The sequence below is a fragment of the Mirounga angustirostris genome, unplaced genomic scaffold, assembly GCF_029215605.1.
Source record: "Mirounga angustirostris isolate CCGP_5_RB_7025 unplaced genomic scaffold, mMirAng1.0.hap1 SCAF_4, whole genome shotgun sequence".
NCBI classification, from domain to species: domain Eukaryota; kingdom Metazoa; phylum Chordata; class Mammalia; order Carnivora; family Phocidae; genus Mirounga; species Mirounga angustirostris.
Window position 1 is genome coordinate 25,047,660 of NW_026991712.1, and position 22,242 is coordinate 25,069,901.

Below are 22,242 nucleotides of genomic sequence, written 5' to 3' on the forward strand. Positions count from 1 at the left end.
ATTTTGTGTCTATCCTTGAATTTTGATCCAAATCCTCAGCCTACCAAAAGAGTGAACAGAAACCCCTAAAAGTCATGCCAAGATTGGTTTGACCTCCTCAGGGAGCTTAGAAAGGAACATGACCTAGATCTACATTGTTTTGTCTAGGAGACACAAAAGTCCTCTGTGTGTCCTACCCTCTAAGACAGACATATAATGACTTCAATAACCAAGAAGAGAAACATCCTATATTTTAGGATGTACCTCCTGGGCCCTATTGTAAAACTTCTGACTTACAATATCGTGTTAAAGATAATATAAACTTATTGAATTTTAATCATTTCAACCAAATAAGTCATGAAATGAAATATTCACTTGAAAACTTTTATGCAAAGGACAAAAACCATACTTTTCAACTTTATTATATTTTCCAAACTATATGGAATGACAGTATGTGTTAAGTAACATCAACAATATAAAATATGTATGCACAATATTCAGGTACCAAATAAACACCACCATAAATAAATCAAAAGTTTAAAAATTACCTGCATAATAAATACAGTGTTTATAAATGTATAGTCATTTTACAGGTATAGAGAGGCCTCTGATGTTTGACCATCTGGCAGTTTGGACAGGAGATGTCCTTGCGGCAGATGCACCGGTGAAATACTAACAGTTACTTTGCAGCTGTTAGTCAAATAAGTGGGTTTAGAAGCATAGCTTTGAATATAATAAAATGTGTCATCTCTGCTAGGAACTTTGAATTGGTACATTAGTAAAGTAGCAGCTAAATCTTTTTATATGTTTCACTGGATTCAGTGGTTTCTTCCAAACACCTTAAGTAGGAAGAACAGCATTCCTACCTAGTTGACTGCCTGAAAGATAGAGTGGCATTTGGAGTTAGGAAAAATTGTGCTAACATCAACTCTTAAACACACAAAGGAAAGCTGAAGGAGGGAAATCAAAATTTATTAACTTCATTTTATTAAAAAGGAAACTGATACTTCAACACAGAGCTCCAATAATGACACAATGCAGTAATGTGAACCAAAGTTTTCAAATACCAAGTCTATTGTTATTTCCAGTACACCCTAAAATTCCAGGTAAGTTATAAGATCAAAACTGAAAAATCCAATTTTTATAATAACCAAAAGATAAAAACCCAATCTATATAATATTTATATGGAATTATATTAGGGTTAAAAATAAAAAAGTATACAAATTGTAAGAGTTATGTTTTAAATAAATCAAAAGACATCATGGTATTTTGTGGGCTAGGGAGAACAGAAAGAATGCTGAAGGTGAGATGCCAGGGAAAATCATAATTATTTATTCATTCGTGTTTTTAAGGAAAATGTATAGATAATTTGAGTTGCATATTTCTCCCTACATTTAGACTGAAAAAACCTAATGTGATACCCTCCACAATGTCCTTTAAGTTTCGACTCAAATCTTTTAAAGTAAATCTAGATATAATCAACTGATACACCAAAGTTTCTGAGTAGAAATCCTAATCCTGCAAAATATGATACCACTCATACTAGTTCTTTTGCCAACAGACAAGAAAACAGTTGGAACCCTGGAGATTTTGATTCAGCATTCTTGTTTTGACTCAGTTTTATTTCTTCTAAGGCTGAACTTGAGAAATATTTCTTCTTTTATGTTATCCACTTTACCTCCGTTTTCTCTTCTTAATTCCCACTGCTCTCTTTTTCCAATACAAACACACATCTGCCACCGGAAAATCTTGTCCAGGGATGTCTCTATTGATGGTTAATTCTCCTGAGAATAACTCTTAAAAAGTTAGTATTTCTACTGTGGATCACATTTTGATATAATTTATATTATATGTAATTTAACATTTTCCTTAATGTTACATTGTTTTTTCTTCCTTTCCTGTCTCCTTTCAAACACACAGCTACATTCACTTGCTTTGAATTTTCCTGCTGAGAGGTGACTGTTTGATTAGCCACATGGAAAATACAGTTTCAACATCATTTCTATTAAAATTCACTCTGTTCAGTAATTGACAAAGAGTATCATCAAATATCTATAGGGTGGATTAATATGAAGTTGAGGTCTCAATGTGCATCTCTTGCTTTTCCCTTACCTGACATGTAACAAAGGGCTCCTCAAAGACATCACATTGAGGCCTGGGTGACAGAAGGCTCTGGAGTTCATGGTTGACTTTGTTATTTGATAGCTGACCCAGGAAAGATCTGACTAATGCTTAGGAGTGCCTGCTGAAAAACGACTCAGCTGGGCAGAACATGTGCTGAGATTAAATGGCAGCAGAGAATCCAAACACCTGCTGTCTGGTGAACTAATATAGACAATCATAAGCTGGGAAAAGAGATTTTAAAAACAGATAGCAAAACTACACATCTTCAAGAAACCCTGCATTGGTTTAGGTATATCACACACTGATCAACCTGAGTAAAGATTATCCCAAGGAACCGTTTAGAACACAGAACAAACAGATCTGTGGAAAATACAACATAGAAATTTTGGATACAATGGGCTGTTTGATTCTCATAATATAGCTGTATACGAAAGCACTGGCTTTCACAATAGTCAAGCCTCCCTCCAGCTGTGAGTTACTGCTATACCTTCCTCCAGGGTGCATGAGAATACAAGCCCAGGCAGTAGAGGAAGGGGCGTTATCAGGAATCCAAGAGGATGACAGAGAAGTGGGAACAAAGCTGGGCCCCGTTTTCTTCCTTTTTCTAAGTAAATAAGAATTGACATTCCAAAGCCAATTCTGAACTAGGCCATAAAGCATTCAGTTATTTTCAAGCCAACTGAAAATAAAAATCTGCTCTTATGTAATATGGGTCTTATGAAGTAGCATAGGTCAGGAAATACAGGAAGAAACAGAAACAAATACTGGTATGAAATGATATCATTGTAAGATTTTTCACTAAAAATGGGAAGAACGAGAAGGGAGCCAATGTGTAAGAGAATGACTAACGGAAGGACCTAGTAGATAGCAAGTCCTAATCATACTCCTGAGGCACTTGTCATATTCTTCTTTGAACTGGAATATATAGAAACTTTAAACATTCAAAAGACTAAAAAAGAAGGAAGGCAAGAAGCAATTTATCCTATTCATGAAAGCGTTGCTTTGGAACACTCTGGAAAAGTTGCTCCCAGATAGTTTTGCACATATATGTATGTCTACTTTTAGATGAAAGGCAGATGATAATCTATCTGAATGTCGGCGGTTTGAAGAAGAAAAACATGCATTGTTTTTGGGCAAATTTCATGCACCCTGAACATGCTTTGAGAACTGCCCTTCCTTAAGTATCACACCATAGAATCTGACATTGTGCCCTCTCAAATATGACTTGAAAGATCAAGTTGACCATAGATCTTGGCAGATATATTGGGACAAAGGATGACCTCACTTATAACACCATGAGGGTGGTTAGGCTATAACTCCTCAGAGTCTGTAAGGCTTCAAGCTTGAGGAAGTGGAGGTTGCTCTTGAATGTGGCTCACAGGTAAATACATGTACACAGAGGGTAGAACATGGAGGTTTTAAAGGTAGCATCAGCTTCAAAGCCACTGTGGTCTCGACAATGATGAACATGTTTATGGCCTCAAAGAGAGGAGACCAGGTTGTCCCCATGCATAATGAAATCTTCTTTAAACACCAGCCTGAGGGAGGGGAATATGAGTAACCACTTAGAAATTATTCATATTCCCCTCCCTCAGGCTGTTCAAAGTGGTATTAACATTGTTTAGTGCTGCTTTTCTGACTATTAGAAGCTAATTCCTTCAATCTTGTTTTTGTCTCTAGGAGGTTCCAGAGGGCATCTAGAAAAGAATTTCAATGTATGCATTATTAGCATCAACTTCTGTACTCTCCACGTTGTTGTTCCTACTGTGACACAGTCCAGCCACTGCATCATCTTTAAAGAAGTCATTGTGGCTACACCTGCCTGGCATTTTATGGGAAAGTTAATTTTTCTGCCAATCCTGGGCTATGTATCGGGCCAGCCTCTTTCAGGTGGCCTCCTAGGTCAGAGGCCATAAGAAAGCCAGCTTTGTTTCCGTCTTCACTCCTGCCAACACCATCTCTTTCACCATCACTGTCCTTGTCAACAGGGCACTTTCTGTGCTAGTTTTCAAATAGCTCTTCCTACGCCATGGGCTCTCATAGCCTTTGTCAAGATGCCAATTCCCTGCCCCAAAGCCAGGTGCTAAAAGGAAGCATGATAATCTCTCTATTGCTCCCCAAATCCCAGAGGTCATTCTGCAGCCAGAAAAGCTCACTTATTTCTGACCTACAACACCAGACTCTCCTGGTTCTTCCCATCTTTTGGCTCAGTCAACACCAGGAAGCAATTCTGTGGCCACAATCCAAATGTAATGTGAATAAAGCAAGAGAGAAGTTAAATGGTCAATATCAGTATAAAAGCTGTTAAAAATAAGCCTCAAGAGGATGACAGAATCTCTGTATTTTCTTCTTTTTAGCTTATTTCAAGCAATTTGTCATCAAATAAATGAATCTTGAATTTCTCTACTATGAGACATTAAGTAGTCAACTGAGGAAGAAAGTGCCTATTAAATGGATCTCAATGACCAACAGTTGAAAGAATGAATGGAGAGCTATTTACAGTACAAACATGGTACACAATGACCTTAAATTTTCTTTTCAAAGTGTTCTCCCTAAACTATTTTCACTTATATTATCTTACATAATCCTTTGTATTTTCTTTAATAAATATGAAATTTAAACACATAGATTTAGATGCTTAGTATTTCCATTCTAAGAATGGATAATTTTTAAATATCGTAAAGTAAGTTTTCCTGATTTTACTACATGTGTCTTTGTATGTAAGTACCCTTTCCCTTCATATTGGATCTTAATTATAGAAAGAATTTGATCTGAGATTTGTCACCTAGAAAAAAAATAATGATTTTTAGAAGTAAAATAGACACTAATGGATGCTGAGGCAGGCTTTGTGATCCTTCTTGATGAATGTGCATGAAAATGATAAATCAAGCCTAGGATTCAGCTGTTATGATATAGATCATCACTGCTATATAATGACAGCTCAAATATGGTCTTCCTAATCTTGCTCTGATGCCAGGATGTCAGGCAGATTTTTGTGTAATAGTGAGAATACACTGAATAGCACTTAGATTTAAGAAAGTTCACATTATTGTACAGATTCTAAAGTTGATAAATATAGACTCAGCATTACCCCACAAGAGAGGATGGAGAAGTACTTCCGCATCAAGTGGAGGGGGAGTGGTCCTTCCTGATTCCTGAGGTTATACAAGTCTGAGGATGTAGTGCTTTATGAGAGAGAAGGCTGTGGGTCTGTAATCCATCAATAGTAGTCACTATAATTTTTTTCCAAGCATGTACAGTCACTTGAGAAAGGCAACTCCAGTTCCACCATTTAAATTGCTAAAGAGCAACTGCTATTAGTGTTCAACCTCCAGGGATCCACTGCCATCCCTTGGAAGGTCCTATCTCAGGGGACAGGTCACAGTGCTCACTGCACTTGCAGAATCTGCCCTTATTGCGCACGTCTAAAAACACTTTTTATGCTTTTTATATCAACTCGGGTGGGGCAACTCTACATCTACTTCTTCTAAGGCTTATCACCTAGAACTCATTGAGTCAGCTGGTATGTTCTTAAAAGAAATGCCTGCATTGAAGTGTTATTATGCTGTATTAAAATACAGCCTCCACAACACAAAACATCCTTTTTAGACTGAGAAGACTAGACTCAGTTGAAAAAATTAGGTCTTTTTGAAAACCCTGAAAATCAATATGACATATGTATTTATGCATCTATTTATGTATCTATGTATCCACCTATCATCTATCTATTGATATGTCATACATATAGATAGGTATAGCTAGATAGGTATCAGTAGGACTGTACTAGTAAGAAAATACATGTTAATATATTGATATAGTATCCTACCACACTGGCAACCTCACTTAGTCATTTATTTAACAAAATATTAAGAAATTTTAAAACGTGGTATATTCAGCTAGCTACCATTAGAAAAGGGTAAAACATAGGCAAAGGCTCTTCATCACTGGAACCAATTTTCCATGTTTTCTGTATTTAAGAGAGACTATAAACAAAATTTAAAATAAATTAGACACAAGATAAACCACAGGATAAAATTATGGTGAGCGCTGTGAATTGTGTAAGACTGTTGAATCACAGACCTATACCTCTGAAACAAATAATACATTATATGTTAAGAAAAAGAAGAAGATAGTAGGAAGGGAGAAATGAAGGGGGGGGGAATCAGTGGGGGAGATGAACTATGAGAGACTATGGACTCTGAGAAACAAACTGAGGGTTCTAGAGGGGAAGGGGAGTGGGGGGATGGGTTAGCCTGGTGATGGGTATTAAAGAGGGCACATACTGAATGGAGCACTGGGTGTTATACGCAAACAATGAATCATGGAACACTACATCAAAAACTAATAATGTAATGTATGGTGATTAATATAACATAATAAAAACAAACAAACAAACAAACAAAAAAAACCAGGGGCCTTAAGACAGTTGCTAATACTATGAATGTCACTTAACATTCTTGCTGATTAGCTGGGTAGCCCCAGGCAACCTAAATAGGAGATTTTCTTTTCAAAAGTACTTAACAGGAGCACCTGAGTGGCTCAGCTGGTGAAGCCTCTGCCTTCAGCTCAGGTCATGATCTCAGGGCCCTGGGATCAAGCCCTGTGTCAGGTTCCCTGTTAAGTGGGGAGCCTGTTTCCCCCACTCCCTCTGCCCCCACACCCCTACTCGTGCTCTCTTTCTCTCTCTCTCTCTCAAATAAATAAAAGCTTTTTAAAAGTACTTACAGTTGGCTACACTGAAAAAATGAGATATCTACATGTCTTTTTCTACATAAATGTTTCCACATTTTTTACAACTTTAATATGTATCACCCAAAATATGTTCTTTTAAAAAATAATTATGAATCAATGGAAAAAAAAAGTAACCTTTCACCACATAGCACATCAAAAATCCTGTGCTCACCAGTCAAAGTGATTTTTAGATTATGGTGAGAAACAAAACACCAGGACCTAACTAAAAACCAGAGGCCAAGACTTCTGACAGTATCTGAGTTAGTACTGTTATTTCCTCATGAAAGATCATGAAGAATCTGTTTCCTCTTAATCTCTTACATTAAAAAAAAAGTTGTAAAAGATTCGAATCCAAGCTGAACAGTCATTGAACAGCTGTTTTTGCAGCAAAAAGTATCCTGCCACACTGGCAACCTCTTTTATGAGTGCCACACTGGCACTTAGGTGACTGATGGAAGAAATTCTTTTATCATTAGCATCAAGGAAATGTGAGACTACATTTACCTTTTAGTTGTATGTCATTTTATTGAAGTTGTTTACGTGCTGAACACACTAATGTGAACCTGAAAATAGTGCAAAATTATGAAATCTGTATAAGGAAACACATAAGACATCCCAGTCCTTTAGACATTCATAAATCCTACTGTTGGTGTTGACCACATTATGTTATTTTTTGCAACAAAATCCTGGGAAAAGAAAGAAATTGGGCTACTGAAACACTTATATTACACACACACACACAACACACACACACACACCACATACAGAGAACAGTCTTTCTTAACTATGTGAGATACAAATATAAAAAATAAGTAAATAGCAATCAACATGTGTAAACTATAAAAGAGAGTCAACTTTACAATCCTATCTTTGGTTACTATAAACTACAGACCACCTGAAAGTAAAAACAAGTAATATTCCATTATGACAGGAGTACTTATGAAATTTCGCAGTTATTCACTAATAATTTGATGTAAAATGTCCCACATTTTCTTTTTTTTTTTTTTTTAAAGATTTTATTTATTTATTTGAGACAGAGAGAATGAGAGACAGAGAGCATGAGAGGGAGGAGGGTCAGAGGGAGAAGCAGACTCCCTGCCGAGCAGGGAGCCCGATGTGGAACTCGATCCCGGGACTCCAGGATCATGACCTGAGCCGAAGGCAGTCGCTTAACCAACTGAGCCACCCAGGCGCCCTGTCCCACATTTTCTAATTCCACTAGAACATAGATACAGTCTACCAAATCTGGTGGAAGGTGAATTACATTTTAAAAATTAATTTCTATTACAAAAGGAGATTACATTCCTAAAACTGCTTATTCAAATTTTGGGGGAAAATATTAAAATGTTGCTAGGTTACTGGAGGATTCCTCTAAGTCCATGAGATGGATATTTCTTTACCCCATCACCTTTGGTAATTTAAATATCACAAGTCTAAACTGGAAAATGGAAATGATCTCTAAATTCTCTGTAATATGTTTTAAAAGTTATGTAAACCAACATTACACTATATGTTAACTAACTTGAATTTAAAGAAAAACTTGGAGAAAAAAAATGTATGGAAACCATGGGAACATTTTCATAATGGCAAAGACCATGTTTAAACTGTTCGCAACATTGTCCTCAGTACATAGCATGTTGTCTGGCTTATACTACAGATTCTCATTAAATATTCATTCAAAAAATGAATAAAATGTGCTCTCTGTTCTTTTGGAAATTTTCAAATATTTCAACATTTCTTTGCAAGCGTGTCATCTACTCAATAAAAGTTTCTTAAATACTTGAACATATGTGTACATACTTTTATCACACTCACGTAAACAGAATTAAGAGTAATCATGATCATAGAAGTATGATATATTTTTATCACTGGCACACACATTGGCTTATAGAATGAATGGATTAATTTATCCTTCCTCTCTCCCTCACTCCTTTCCTTTTCTCTTTTTTCATAATAAAGCAGTATGTTCTATGAAACCACTACCCTCTCCAGAGGCTAAGACCTTGACAATAATTTTCATCTAGCCATGTGATCCTATCTCATCCCATATTCCTGCCTCCCTCCACCCAAATTAACCATGTCCCTCAATCTTTTATTATTTTCTTACTTTATTTTTCAGATATTATGTTCATTGTGTATCTTTCATAAATAAATTCAGATAAATATATATATTTTAGACTTTTACTTATTTCTTTGAGAGAGCACCAGCAGGGGGAGGGGCAGAGGGAGAAGCCAACTCTGCTGAACAGGGAGCCCAGATAAATAAATATATATTTAATTTTTGGTTCTCTTAACTGTATAAGTAACATATCATTAATTCTTTAATTTTGGGTGACCTGTTTTCATTTATTGTGGTTTTCAGATCCATGCATTTGTAAACAGCACTGAAGATTTTTTTTTAAGATTTCTTTTAGAGAGAGAGAGAGAGCAGGGGGAGGGGCAGAGGGAAAGGGAGAGAGAGAATCCTCAAGCAGACTCCCTGCTGAGCACAGAGCCCAACATGGGGCTTGGTCCCAAGACCCTGAGATCGAGACCTGAGCTGAAATCAAGAGGCAGCTGCTTAACTGACTGAGCCACTGAGGCATCTCAGCACTGAGGATTTTTAATTTATATTATTGGATTACCATCCCTAGTTTATTATCCACTCTCATCATAGAGCATTTGGATTGTTTCGCCATATTTCACTGTGCTATTGCTTATAGCATCTATATGAATGTTCTGGTACACATCCCCCAAGGCTCAGATGCAAAAATTTACCTTGGTTATATACCTAGTTGGTGACTGCTGGGTCACAGGATATGTAAATGTTCAACTCTTTGATGCAAAGAAAAACCATTGAATATAGAATGGTATCTTTTCCTTGTCTTGATTTGCATTACTAATTGTTTTGAAGAACAAAAGTCCTCAATTTTAAAATTATCACAGTTATTCATTTTAAATAGTAAACTACTATGTACTGCTTAAGAAATTTATATTAATCCTTGGCATACAGAAGGATTTCTTAAACATTCTAAACATTACATAAGCATCATTCCAGGAAGGACATTCAAAAAAAGCAATATGATATCAAATTTCAAAATAAGAAAACAAATTTTAAGTGATAAATTGAACAGATGATCTGTACAGACACTAAACAAAACAGGAATAGAAGAGATGGGAAGGCATTTGGATAGCTGGTGTGGTGGTGGTGAGGACACATACAAAAAAGGCAGGATTTCAAACTGGAAGGAAACAATTTGGGATCAGAAACAGAATTATCAGCAGCAAGAAATTTGAAACTGGTAGTGTGGGGTAGTGAACAGAGCACAGAGTTAGTGGTCAAATAACCTGGGTTTAAATAAGACTTCTGCACTTAGATTTGTATTAATCTGCTCCAGACTCATTGTAATATGACCAAACTGACCCAAAACTGAACTAGGGATGAATGAATTTTTTTCATTCATCAAGCTGAATAGAGTTTGGTAGGGCTGAATGGAAAATGCAGTTTACTATAAAGACCAAAGTAATTTCAAAAGGCCCTAGACTTCTCTCTCCTCTGAGTCTACCTTCCTATAAATTTATTCCAATCCCTCATGAGGCATAGTTACTATTGCATAAATAATTTTTATTTTCAAAACTGTAGTTGCAATAGAGAAAAGAGATTCCTTTTCCTGAAGCCTCGGCAATAGTTATAGGATTCCTTATGCTTGGACTGGCTGGATACTATGCTCATTCCTGGTGGATCACTTGCCTAGAGGAATATGAACACAGAGGAATATGAACACAGGGGATCTTACTCAAAGGAGTGAGGGAAGGTATAAGTTATAATATATTCAGAAAAACCAGGTCCCAACCTAATGTAACTAATTAGTGAATGCAGTTCTGTGAGTCTGGAAAATTAAAAAAAACAAAGCAAAACAAAACAAACAAACAAACAAAAAACTTCTCTTTTGTATAAGGGAAGAAGCCAGTCCCAAGAAAGTTTACAAAATGGAGCAAGCTCAATGCAGTAAGAGACTGAGCAGGTGATTAATTTGGATATTTTATGTAGTCAGATATAAAGATAGGATTTTAACAAAAACAGGAAATGGGAGCATTAGGTATCTGGGTATAATACAAAAAAAAGAGTCAGGAACTATGGCTGTAGGTTAAAGTAGTTACCAGTGGCTTACACTGGTGTCCTAGTTTTTCATCATTCCAATTTTATCAGATAAGCTATGGCATTCTGAGTTCACAAAATTTACACTAGGAAACTACAGGAACTTAGAATCCAAATAAATAGCCAAAAATAGATCACCTTTCTTTACCCATCATGCAGAGTGAAAGACTTTGCATTGCAGTACTGAAAACATCAATCTACATTTATATAGTATAGCTAATATAGATTTGAATTATATAACTCTTAGATATTGATATCTATTTATCTATTCACCAAACCAATTTATTAACTTACTAATTTGTTATTCATCAAGAAGTATTCATAATCCAATGATTGCTAAGTATTCTGTTAGAAGTTGAAGGACAACAATACTTCTCTTTTTGAGATCCCAATTATATAGAAAAAAGAAGGGGCAGGTGTTTATACATTATCTCTCATCATTAGGGCCGCACACATAATCTTGAAATTAACTTAAAAAAGTAACTGACTTTTTTAAGATCCACTCTCTATAAAAATTCGACCTGTGGTATCTATAGTCTTCAAGATTTAAATCAACTCTCATCTCACTTATGATGTAACCCCTGTCCATCTGCCATCTTGTCTAGCCTCCCTAGCAACACTATAATTTCCTATTATGTCCTAGGAAATGAAAATAGGAAATATGCTTATCTACTTCTGTAATATGTTACAGTAAATGCTCAACAATTCATGCTGAATTAAAATGTTTATTAAAGTAAGCAACTCACAAAAAGCAAAAAGATATATTCCCAAAGGTATGTAAAAGGCACTATGCTTATTTAAGACTCTAAGGAACTAGCCCAAAGTGTATAAAATATTTAGGCACACTTTAAATATATATGTAATAAATAAATTTAATAACTTTTTAATAACTGAAACTTTTGGATGACATTTCAAATAAAATGGAAGTAGAAGCTATTTTATGTCATGATTAAAATATAATAAAAGTGTAAATAAATTTATAAAATATGTATGGAAGTAATATTCTACTCAAAAGGAGAGAGAAAATGACTGCATAATCATTATCAGTGCTTCTAAATAACACTGGTTTACCCTAATGAGCTTAAGATTCTGCCAAAATCTATTTCTATTTCTCCCACTAGTGAGAAAAATCTATCAAGAAATGATAAGTAAAATTTAGGTTTAATAAACTTCAAATATAATGATATAACTATTTTTAAAGTGTCAAGATGAAGAGATTTCAAAATTGATTATTCTTCTAAATTAAAATTTAAGGTTAGCAATTCTAGCAAATAAATTTTAAGTAGCCAGACAGTATCTAGCTAATGACCAGTCACTTAAATAAAAATTCTGATCAAACATTTTGGTTTAGTAGATGTAGCCCCATGACCACATTATTTTAGCTGATTTGCAAAAAATATAAAACATGTCTACTTAGATATATTCTAATGTCTAAAACCAATAAGGAAAAACTGTCAGTTCATCACATGCTCGTCACATTTTCCAAAATTCCACAATATTGTTATTAACAACACTATCTAATTCTACCATTTTTTAAACTAAGGGCTTTTGTTGATTTTTTAACTTAGTCATTACTTCAGACTCTTTTTCTGATACATACCTTGCTAGTTAACCTTCTTTTTCTCTGTTTCTGTTAAAATTCTAGAATAATTCATGAGGTTAGGTGCTATGGTCCCAAATACATCTAAATTTCTTGCCATAAATTAACCAAGATATTTACAATAATTTGAAAAGAGCAAAAGAAATACATCACTATAGGGGGGTGGACCAAGATGGCGGAGGAGTAGGAGACCTGAATTTCGTCTGTTCTCAGGAATTCAGCTGGATAGGGATCAATCCACTCTGAACACCTACAAACTCAACAGGAGATCGAAGAAAAGAAGAGCAACAACTCTCTCATCAGAAAAGCGACTACTTTCTGGAAGGTAGGACGTGTGGAGAAGTGAATCCGAGGCAATATTCGGGAGGATAGACGGCGGGGGGAGGGGCCTCCGTCGGCCGCTTCTGGCAAGTGATAGAACCACGGAGCACAAAATCGGAACTTTTAAAAGTCTGCTCCGCCGAGGGACGTCACTCTGGTGGCTAAGCGGGGGGTGGAACCCTCCGGGACAGTGTGGTCTCAGGACCCTCGGGGTCACAGAAAGACCGGGGGTGCCTGAGTGTGGCAGAGCTCCCAGGTATCAGAGCCGGGAAGCCAGCTGCAGAGGCGGAGCCCAGGCGCGGGCTCTCAGCTCGGGGTGGCCATAAACCGTGATCCGCGGCCCAGTCGGGCCCCTGCTCCTCCAGCAGGGACCCAACAAGCGGCAGATCCGGGGAGACTCACCTTCCTCCCCCGGGAGGAGCCGTGCAGGAGCGCACCGCACGGATCTGCTGGGTTTGGAGACTCCACACGGGGTCGGGTGCCAGAGATAGAAACGCGCGGTCACAGGCCGGGTGAGCACGGAGTGCGGCCGGAGACCGGGAAGACGGGAGTGACTGGCGGCTTTTCTCTGGGGGCACACTGAGGAGCGGGGCCCCAAGTTCTTGGCTCCTCCGGGGCGGAGACTGGGAGGCCACCATTTTCACTCTCCGCCTCCAAAGCTGTACGGAAACCTCACAGAGAACAAAAGCTCTGGAGAGCAACCCGAGCAGATTACTTAGCCCGGACTGGGCAAGGGCGGGGCACTTCCGCCTCCCGCAAAGACATTTGGGAACCACGGCAACAGGCCCCACCCCCAGAAGATCAGCGAGAACAGCCAGCCAAGACCAAGTTTACCGATCAATGAGAACAGCAGAACTCCAGTGCTAGGGGAATACTGCACATAGAATTCATGGCTTTTTTACCATGATCATTTGGTCTTTCAAAGTTAAGTTTTTTTTTTTTAACGGTCTTTTTTTCTTTTTTCTTTTTTTTTTTTTGATTTTTTCTTTTTCCCTTTTTCAACCAACATCTTATCAATCCCTTTTTTAAAAACATCTTTATTTTTCATTTTTAGAGTCATAATCTATCCCTTCATAATAGTTACCCGTATTTTTGGCATATATATATGTTGTTCTCTCTTTAAAATTTTGAGACACTTTCTTCTAACAGATCAAAATATACCCTAAATCTCTAGTATATGGTTTTTTCTACTCCCCTGCCTGATCACATTCTCTCCCCTTTTTTTCTTTTTTCTTTTTTTAAATCCTCTTCTTTCTTTTTTCAAACAACTTACTATCAATCCCTTTTATAAAATTTGTTATAATTTCCATCTTTACACTCATATTCCATCCCTTCATCATGTCAACCCTTATTTTTGTACATATATAAGTTTTTCTTTCTTTAAAATTTTGGGAGGCACTTTCTGCTAAAAGACCAAAATACACCCCAAATCTAGTGTGTGGCACTGATCTATATACCACATAGATCATATTTGATCACATTCTGGTTTTTGTTGTTGTTGTTGTTTTGTTTTGTTTTTGTTTGTTTTTATCTTTATCTTTTTCTTTTTCTTTTTTCTCTCTTTCCGTTTCTTTTTCCACTGCTTCAGGTCTTTTCTGATTTGTTTAGAGTATATTTTCTGGGGATGTTGTTATTCTGCTAGCATTTTGTTCTCTCATTAATCTATTCTCCTCTGCACAAAATGACAAGATGGAAAAAAATCACCTCAACAAAAAGAACAAGAGGTAGTACCGACTGCCAGGGACCTACTCAATACGGACATTAGTACGATGTCAGATCTAGAGTTCAGAATCATCACTTTAAAGATACTAGCTGGGCTTGAAAAAAATATGGAAGTTATTAGAGAAACCCTTTCTGGAGAAGTAAAAGAACTAAAATCTAACCAAGTAGAAATCAAAAAGGCTATTAATGAGGTGCAATCAAAAATGGGGGCACTAACTGCTAGGATAAATGAGGCAGAAGAGAGAATCAGTGATATAGAAGACCAAATGATGGAAAATAAAGAAGCTGAGAAAAAGAGAGATAAACAACTACTGGATCACAAGGGCAGAATTCGAGAGATAAGCGATACCATAAGACGAAACAACATTAGAATAATTGGGATCCCAGAAGAAGAAGAAAGAGAGAGGGGCAGAAGGTATAATGGAGCAAATTATAGCAGAGAACTTCCCTAATTTGGGGAAGGAAACAGGCATCAAAATCCAGGAAGCACAGAGAACCCCTCTCAAAAATCAATAAAAATAGGTCAACACCCTGACATCTAATAGTAAAACTTACGAGTCTCATAGACAAAGAGAAAATCCTGAAAGCAGCTCGGGAGAAGAGATATGTAACCTACAAGGGTAGAAACATTAGATTGGCAACAGACCTATCCACAGAGACCTGGCAGGCCAGAAAGGACTGGCAGGATATATTCAGAGCACTAAATGAGAAAAATATGCAGCCAAGAATACTCTATCCAGCTAGGCTGTCATTGAAAATTGAAGGAGAGATAAAAAGCTTCCAGGACAAACAAAAACTAAAGGAATTTGCAAACACAAAGCCAGCCCTACAAGAAATCTTGAAAGGAGTCCTCTAAGAAAAGAGAGACCCTAAAAGCAACATAGACCAGAAAGGAACACAGACAATATACGGTAACAGTCACCTTACGGGCAATACAATGTCACTAAATTCCTATCTTTCAATAGTTACCTTGAATGTAAATGGGCTCAATGCCCCAATCAAAAGACACAAGGTATCAGGTTGGATTAAAAAACAAGACCCATCGATATGCTGTCTACAACAGACTCATTTTAGACCCAAAGACACCCCCAGATTGAAAGTGAGGGGGTGGAAAACCATTTACCATGCTAATGGACACCAAAAGAAAGCTGGGGTGGCAATCCTTATATCAGACAAATTAGATTTTAAACCAAAGACTGTAATAAGAGATGAGGAAGGACACTATATCCTACTTAAAGGGTCTATCCAACAAGAAGATCTAACAATTGTAAATATCTATGCCCCTAACATGGGAGCAGCCAATTATATAAGGCGATTAATAATAAAAGCAAAGAAACATATCGACAATAATACAATAATATTGGGGGACTTTAACAACCCCCTCACTGAAATGGACAGACCGTCTAAGCAAAAGATCAACAAGGAAATAAAGACTTTAAATGACACACTGGACCAAATGGACTTCACAGACATATTCAAAACATTCCATCCCAAAGCAATGGAATACACATTCTTCTCTAGTGCCCATGGAACATTCTCCAGAATAGATCACATCCAAGGTCACAAATCAGGTCTCAACCGGTACCAAAAGATTGGGATCATTCCCTGCCTATTTTCAGACCACAATGCTTTGAAACTAGAACTCAATCACAAGAGGAAAGTTGGAAAGAACTCAAATAAATGGAGGCTAAAGAGCATCCTACTGAAGAATGAATGGGTCAACCAGGAAATTAAAGAAGAATTAAAAAAATACATGGAAACCAATGAAAATGAAAACACAACTATTCAAAATCTTTGGGATGCAGCAAAGGCAGTCCTAAGAGGAAAGTATATAGCAATACAAGCCTTTCTCAAGAAACAAGAAAGGTCTCAAGTACACAACCTAACCCTACAGCTAAAGGAGCTGGAGAAAGAACAGCAAATAAAGCCTAAACCCAGCAGGAGAAGAGAAATAAAAAAGATCAGAGCAGAAATCAATGAAATAGAAACTAAAAGAACAGTAGAACAGATCAACGAAACTAGGAGCTGGTTCTTTGAAAGAATTAACAAGATTGATAAACCCCTGGCCAGACTTATCAAAAAGAGAAGAGAAATGATGCTAATCAACAAAATCATGAATGAAAGAGGAGAGATCACAACCAACACCAAAGAAATACAAACAATTATAAGAACATATTATGAGCAACTCTATGCCAGCAAATTAGATAACCTGGAAGAAATGGATGCATTCCTAGAGATGTATCAACTACCAAAACTGAACCAGGATGAAATAGAAAACCTGAACAGACCTATAACCACTAAGGTAATTGAAGCAGTCATCAAAAATCTCCCAAAAAACAAAAGCCCAGGGCCAGATGGCTTCCCAGGGGAATTCTACCAAACATTTCAAGAAGAATTAATACCTATTCTTCTGAAACTGTTCCAAAAAATAGAAATGGAAGGAAAACTTCCAAACTCATTTCATGAGGCCAGCATTACGTTGATCCCAAAACCAGACAAAGACCCCATCAAAAAGGAGAATTACAGACCAATATCCCTGATGATCATGGATGCAAAAATTCTCACCAAAATACTAGCCAATAGGATCCAACAGTACATTAAAAGGATTATTCACCATGACCAAGTGGGATTTATCCCTGGGCTGCAAGGTTGGTTCAACATCCACAAATCAATCAATGTGATACAATACATTAATAAAAGAAAGAAAAAGAACCATATGATCCTCTCAATAGATGCAGAAAAAGCTTTTGACAAAGTACAGCATCCTTTCTTGATCAAAACTCTTCAGAGTATAGGCATAGAGGGTACATACCTCAATATCATAAAAGCCATCTATGAAAAACCTACAGCGAATATCATTCTCAATGAGGAAAAACTGAAGCTTTCCCCCTAAGGTCAGGAACGCGGCAGGGATGTCCACTATCACCACTGCTATTCAACATAGTATTGGAAGTCCTAGCCACAGCAATCAGACAACATAAAGAAATCAAAGGCATCCAAATCGGCAAAGAAGAAGTCAAACTCTCACTCTTTGCAGATGATATGATACTTTATGTGGAAAACCCCAAAGACTCCACCCCAAAACTGCTAGAACTCATACAGGAATTCAGTAAAGTGGCAGGATATAAAATCAATGCACAGAAGTCAGTGGCATTCCTATACACCAACAACAAGGCAGAAGAAAGAGAAATTAAGGAGTCAATCCCATTTACAATTGCACCCAAAACCATAAGATACCTAGGAATAAATCTAACCAAAGAGACAAAGGATCTGTACTCAGAAAACTATAAAATACTCATGAAAGAAATTGAGGAAGACACAAAGAAATGGAAAAACGTTCTATGCTCATGGATTGGAAGAACAAATATTGTGAAGATGTCAATGCTTCCTAGAGCAATCTACACATTCAATGCAATCCCCATCAAAATACCATCCACTTTTTTCAAAGAAATGAAACAAATAACCCTAAAATTTGTATGGAACCAGAAAAGACCCCGCATAGCCAGAGGAATGTTGAAAAAGAAAAGCAAAGCTGGTGGCATCACAATTCCAGACTTCCAGCTCTATTACAAAGCTGTCATCATCAAGACAGTATGGTACTGGGACAAAAACAGACAAATAGATCAATGGAACAGAATAGAGAGCCCAGAAATGGACCCTCAACTCTATGATCAACTCATCTTTGACAAAGCAGGAAAGAATGTCCAATGGAAAAAGGACAGTCTCTTCAACAAATGGTGTTGGGAAAATTGGATAGCCACATGCAGAAGAATGAAACTGGACCATTTCCTTACACCACACACAAAAATAGACTCCAAATGGTTGAAAGACCTCAATGTGTGACAGGAGTCTATCAAAATCCTAAAGGAGAACACAGGCAGCAACCTCTTTGACCTCAGCCGCAGCAACTTCTTCCTAGAAACATCACCAAAGGCAAGGGAAGCAAGGGCAAAAATGAACTATTGGGACTTCATCAAGATAAAAAGCTTTTGCAAAGCAAAGGAAACAGTCAACAAAACCATAAGACAACCGACAGAATGGGAGAAGATATTTGCAAATGACATATCAGATAAAGGGCTAGTATCCAAAATCTATAAAGAACTCATTAAACTCAACACCCAAAGAACAAAGAATCCATTCAAGAAATGGGCAGAAGACATGAACAGACATTTTTCCAAAGAAGACATCCAAATGGCCAACAGAATGGCTAAAATTAACAAGTCAGGAAAGGATAGATGTTGGCGGGGATGCGGAGAAAGGGGAACCCTCCTACACTTTTGGTGGGAATGCAAGCTGGTGCAACCACTCTGGAAAACAGTGTGGAGGCTCCTCAAAAAGTTGAAAATAGAGCTACCATATGATCCAGCAATTGCACTACTGGGATTTACCCCAAAGATACAAATGTAGGGATCCGAAAGGGTACGTGCACCCCGATGTTTATAGCAGCAATGTCCACAATAGCCAAACTGTGGAAAGAGCCAAGATGTCCATCGACAGATGAATGGATAAAGAAGAGGTGGTATATATATACAATGGAATATTATGCAGCCATCAAAAGGAATGAGACCTTGCCATTTGCAACGACATGGATGGAACTGGAGGGTATTATGTTGATCAAAATAAGTCAATCAGAGAAAGACATATATCATATGATCTCACTGATATGAGGAATTCTTAATCGCAGGAAACAAACTGAAGTTGCTGGAGTGGGGGGTGGGGTGGGAGGGATGGGGTGACTAGGTGATAGACACTGGGGAGGGTATGTGCTCTGGTAAGCGCTAAGAATTGTGCAAGACTGTTGAATCTCAGATCTGTACCTCTGAAACAAATAATGCAATATATGTTAAGAAAAAAAAAAGAAGAAGAAGAAGAAGGTAGCGGGAGGGAAAGAATGAAGCAGGGGAAATCGGAGGGGTAGACGAACCATGAGAGACGATGGACTCTGAAAAACAAACTGAGGGTTCTAGAGGGGAGGGGGGTGGGAGGATGGGTTAGCCTGGTGGTGGGTATTGAGGAGGGCACATTCTGCATGGAGCATTGGGTGTTATGCACAAACAATGAATCATGGAACACTACATCTAAAACTAATGATGTAATGTATGGGGATTAACATAAGAATAAAAAAATAAAAATAAAAAAATAAGAAATACATCACTATAAATATAAAACCAGGACCATGAAGAACATGAGATATTTGTAACAATTTGTAATTCTGATTACTTTCACTACTTTCTTTGTATTTACAGACTTGATTTGGTCTGAAACATATTTTATGAGTATTAAGGCCCCAAACTAGAATAACAATAAGCCTGAAATTAATTTTTAAAAAACAGTAAAATGTTCACATTGTAATTCAATCATTTTTAAAATTTTCAAAGATTCTTTACAATTGCTATATTTACCATTTTACAGTTGAAGAAACTAATGCACACTAAGGTTAAATAATAGGAAGTAGCAATGTTGGGATTCAGATACAGGTAGTCTGGCTCCTATTTATAGGATTACAGACAGACTATATTGCCTTACCTGTGGTTTATCACTTGCCAGAAAAAATTATTTTATATTTTATTTAAGATAAGATTATTATTTTTAAGATTATTATTTAAGATTTTTTAAAAATTATTTAAGACTTTTTTGTGTTGCAAAGAATTTGGTCAAATTTTCTGAAGGGTGAGAGAGATTAATGATTTGTCAAGAGTTGGATGTTCATGTTTTGTCTTGATATTGCTTCTTTCTATCATCATGAAATAATACCCTTTGGGATTTTTTTATACACCATTAAGGATTAGTGAACATAACTAGTTTTGATTTTTCTTTCTCTAATTGAGTTATAATTTTAAATTATAGCAAGTATGGTAATGTTTCTAATAAGTTGAAACCAATGAAAATTATAAACATGTGATTCAAGCAGTGAGATAATATATAAGATTTTTAAAAATGTATTTGAAATAAAAGGCATCCTACAATATGTACTTTGTTAATAAGTTATTCCAAATACCAACCTAAGATCCCTTTACTTCAACAAATGCAAAAAAAATTTTAATACACTGACCATTTCTCATCATTTGTTCCATTTTTAATGAAGTAACCCCGATACTTTTCAATCTATTTTAAATCTCTTATTTAATCCAAATAACAAGAAACATTATAACTTGTGAATGTTTGCCAACAAAATGTATTTTTCCTTATATAATTTAAGATAAATAACATTAATTGTTTGTTAAATGGAAAACAAACCAAATTTATATATCTCTAGTGCATCAGATAGAATTATTTTTGACTGCAGCTATAATAGAACACTTTTCTCTGATACTTGTTTCATATATTTCAAGGAAATTAGCAACGGTAGTTCTCTGAGTGTTTCCCCGCTTTTTCTCATGGCGTCAATACAGTGTGGGCAGCTAAAGCATTACAATCTTACAGGACACCATCTACAAAAAAAGGCAGAGTTCTTAATCCCCTCTCTCTTATCAGGGAAGAAAATGTTGCCCATAAGCCTTAAACAGATATCCCCTAAGAGTCTTTGGCCAGAACTATGTCATATGACTAACCATAGAACAATCGTTAGAAAAGTGAGAATAGGAATGTCATTACAGAAACAAACCCAAAATAACTCACCCCCTTGGGCTGGGAACTTTATTTATGTATTTATTTAAATTTTGAGATCTGTTAGCAGGTAAAGAAGAGGAAGAAGGGCTTTTGGGAAAACAACCAAATGTGTGTAACTTACATAGAAAAATATAATTAAAGACTGTATTAAAAGGAAATGTATAATGTAACATTTAGTCATATAAAATCATAACTGACATTATTTCTAAAATAAAAACAAATGTTTTATCCTACACTATGCAATAGAAGAACAGTTTTCTTTAATTACCAATGCAATTGGGGTAATATCTTGCTTTGAAAGGGCTTCTCAAGTTAAAGAGGATGGAAATAACTCTGCAACTATGAAACCAAGTAAAATATTCCAAGAGTAAAATGATCCAAGTTTCCATTTTGTATTATCCTCACATGGCCTGTCTCTACCACATTTATGGCTTGCAAAAAAATACAAGTGTTCTACCTGACACATTATAATGGAAATTGGAAATCAAATGTAGTCTCAATATTTCAACTGAAAAAGAGCATGGGTTTAGAAACTAGGATAATTGGATTCTTAGCTCAGTAGATACTCATAATCCTACTTGATCAGGAGCTCTGTGAAAACACAACCCTCATTTCATCCATGTTTCAATTCTAATAATGTTCACCTATGATGAGCATACAAATGTTCTTAGTATACAATCATGACGTTTGAGACCTATAGTAATAAAGATCTAAGGTTAAATTTTGTATTTTGATCTAAGTTAAAACTTCAAGAAAATTGCTTTCCTTTTTATTTTAAAAATAATTTAAAAATACATACATACATGAAGGAAACCTGGTGCTGTACTTCTTTGAGTATGCTGGATGTTAAGAAAAGCTTGCATATTTGCAATTTTTGGTAAAGCCAATTTTTATTTTATTTTCAATAGAGAAGTTTCACTTGTTTCTGGATGTGCACATCCATTTATAACATTACCCCATACCCTGTTTAGAGAATTACTCACCCCTCATTGGGCAAATCAAGGGACAAGTACATAA